Source organism: Suncus etruscus, chromosome 6 (assembly GCF_024139225.1).
Source record: "Suncus etruscus isolate mSunEtr1 chromosome 6, mSunEtr1.pri.cur, whole genome shotgun sequence".
NCBI classification, from domain to species: Eukaryota; Metazoa; Chordata; class Mammalia; order Eulipotyphla; family Soricidae; genus Suncus; species Suncus etruscus.
In genome coordinates, this window is record NC_064853.1 from 127,248,247 (window position 1) to 127,251,564 (window position 3,318).

Consider the following 3,318-nt stretch of genomic DNA (forward strand, 5'->3'; position numbering starts at 1 on the left):
AAATAATGTACACAATAAGTTGATAACAGAACATAGGAAATTACAGAATCACTGGGGACTATATTGCATCACACAGGAAACCAAAGGGAAAATAAATTTATATGCATCAAATTAAATGACAGTTCTGAGAAAATGGGTTTTGAGAAAAATAAAAAACATTTGTGTAATGATTCTCAGAGACAAAATAGAGGAGGACTGGAGGGTCCAGCTCCTGACATGAAGCTCACCACAGGAATTGTTTAGTGCAGTCACAGAAATAATTACACTGAAAACTATCATAACAAAATGTGACTGAATGAAGGAAGTAGAAGGCCTGTCAAGAGTACAGGCTGGTGGGGGGTGGAGAGGAAGGACACTTGGGATATTGGTCATGGGAATGATGCACTGGTGAAGGATTTTAATATATATATATATTAAAAAATCAAAAAAAGAAAAGATAAGGCCTCCCAATTCTTACTACAGGCTGTGTTCTTTACACTGACTGTATAGAAAGAGGAGGTACAGTAAATGCACCCCATATACACCTCAACCCAGGCCCTTTGCCTGGTCTGTATTGTGAATTGGGGGACAAAAAAATAAATGACAGTTTTGGTAATTTTTTAAACTACCTATAAAACATAAACATCTTCCTGAACAGGACATTCTTGAACATGAAGTGGTTCATACCCAAAATGTACAAAACTTAAAATTCAACCACACAAAACATATCCTGACTTTAAAAATGGGCAGAGGACTGGAAAGGAACTTCTTAAAAGAGGACATAAAAATGGCTAACAGACACATGAAAATATGTTCACTTCATATTCAGGAAAGCAGATCACACAGAAATGAGGTACCCTCCCTCTTGTTGGAATGGTTATTGCCCATGAATTTACAGGCAGGATAAATAACACATATGGGAGAGCACACAGGAGAAGCCAACCTTGGTACATTCAGAGGATGTAAATGGATGCAACTGTTGTGGGAAGATGTATGGAGATCCCCCACAAAATTAATGCACGATGTACCAAGGTCCCTCAGCTGGGTCTACAAAAAACAATTTTAAGAAATATGTGCACACCCATGTTCACTGCAACATTAAGAGTTTGAAACATTTAAGGGTCACTGACACATGATTAAAAATACATAAATAGAAAGGCCACTAATCGGCTATAAGATGATTTTTTTTAAATACTGCCATTTTCAGTATGTGGCATACTTATAATCTCTCCACTTGGCTCAGTGATATTAGACAGAAAATGAAAACTGCATAAGAACCAACCAAACAAATGAGCTAAATAAAACAAAAAAGTTTTTATAATTTAAAGCAAAATTAGTAACTAGCAAAACGCAAATAGAGAAAGAAGTAGGACTATCTGGTAAAAGGAGTGAACTGAGTGAAAATCAGAATTGGACTTTTAATGATGGAGTTCACGCAATATTTACAGATACTAATTTAAAGCAGTGAATTCCTGAAACTCAACATTTTAATGTTCCTTCATTTTAAAAGAGGAGAAGGAAATCAAGAAATATTAAGACCTTCAAATTTACAAAAGTACATAATAAATGCATTTCATAAAAAGATTAACTGTAGTAATGAAACATCTGCATTTGTTAGAGTAATGTTTTTATAAATAATATTGTTACTTAAGATGCTCCTATGGACAATATTGATTTAGAATCTTGCCATCCAATCCAGAAACCAAGGAATACTTTGTTACCAGCACCTACAATAGAGTAGGCCATTATGTAGGCCATAATGGGGCCATTAATTTCACATTCTATCTACATTGTGGAAAGTTCTGTATATTATTAAATAATTGGATCCAGCTATCAGATAATATCAGGGGATATGACACATCTATTTTAAACCTTCTATTTACATGTTGTTGGCTTTTATTGCTGCATCTACTAAACCCTTACACTTTCATAAAAATACAAATTAAAGTTTTCTATGAAACTGCAATTATGAGGACAAACTAAATACCTCAATTTTAGATATCTTTGAATAAAAAGGTTTTACTAGGCTATACTAAAGAGTATAGTCTAATAATAATTTTCTTTTATTACAGTATTTAATTGTTTTCAGTACACTCAAAGTGAAATGCAGAAAGCTCCTAAATAGATCATTCCTTAAAAGCAAGTCTATGAAGTTGAATAATATTGGAATGAACACTGCCTTATATTAAACATGCTTCCTGAGCTGGATACTAAGAGGAAAAGCAAGGAATGAATCTTAAAGAAAGACTTCTGTCCATCATCTTAATAATTCAACAGACTTGGGGCAAGGAATCTGAAGAATTTGCCTTGCATGTGTAAGATCCCAAGTTTGATACCAGACAATGAAAAAAAAAAGTTCCATAGGCTTGAGAGCATTGTTGGTAGCAGAAACTCTGACTTTTAACATTCATTTTATACTATACCTTTTACAAGAGAATTTCAGATTATTGATCGACATTGCCTGATTCCATTTCATTGAGCCCCAAGGGAGTTGAAATTGCAGACTGAGATAAACTAAATGTACCAAGTTCATCATGTTTAAAACTGCTTTTTCAGGGGATTGCTTTCTCTCTGTTTCTTCAGAGCTGTTCCTCTACCACTGAGAGGTTGTAATTGCAAAATAGATGGGGGAAAAAGGCAGTTATGGTCTAGTATGGTATTGTCTGTGATGTGTGTCTGAAAGATTTATGTCCTGATTAAAGAAGCCTTGATTGAATTTTCTGATAGAAAATTGTTTTGGTCATTGGCACATGTGCTGCATATACTTTGATCCAAAGTCAGCTTCTCTTATGGCTCATGAAAGTTAAAGACAGGCACAGAGAAGGGAAAAAAAACACTAAGTCAAAGGGAGATTATATGCATTTTGTGACATAAGGGCAGGCATCAAGATTTAGTAACCAATAATTCATGCTCCAGAAATGCTTTCCGATACATTTTCTTTTACAGTGGCACTTCATTCATTTGTACAAAGATATGTAGGGAACATTCTTACATTCCAACTACAGATTTAAGTGCAAGAGAGACATCGGTATTCAAATGGCAAAGTGCTAGTTCTCTAATTTGGGTTGAGGCTTCTCAGCCAGGAAGCCAGAAAAGGAAGAATTTGAATGAGAATTTCTAATCATGGCTAATGCTGAAAAGAAAATTAAACAGTTTGAAGGATAACTGACAATAGAGATTGGGGTTCATCTCAGCATGAATAGAGGGTGCAGTCAAGAAGATGGTATCTTTAAAGAGGTGACATTCAAGGGGATGTGCCAGGTTCCTCACTTCTGGGGGTGGGTACAGAGCTAACTGCTTAAAGGCTGCAAGTAAAATTATCAATTTAAAGTGGAAGGG

At 35.0% G+C, this 3,318-nt stretch overlaps 1 non-coding gene across 1 annotated transcript; it reads left to right on the forward strand.

Moving 5' to 3' along the window:
* Positions 1-440: 440 nt before the first annotated feature.
* On the forward strand, positions 441-573 carry LOC126012524 (small nucleolar RNA SNORA51). The gene has a single exon (XR_007496982.1). It is a non-coding gene; the product is annotated as a small nucleolar RNA SNORA51 (small nucleolar RNA).
* Positions 574-3,318: the final 2,745 nt, after the last annotated feature.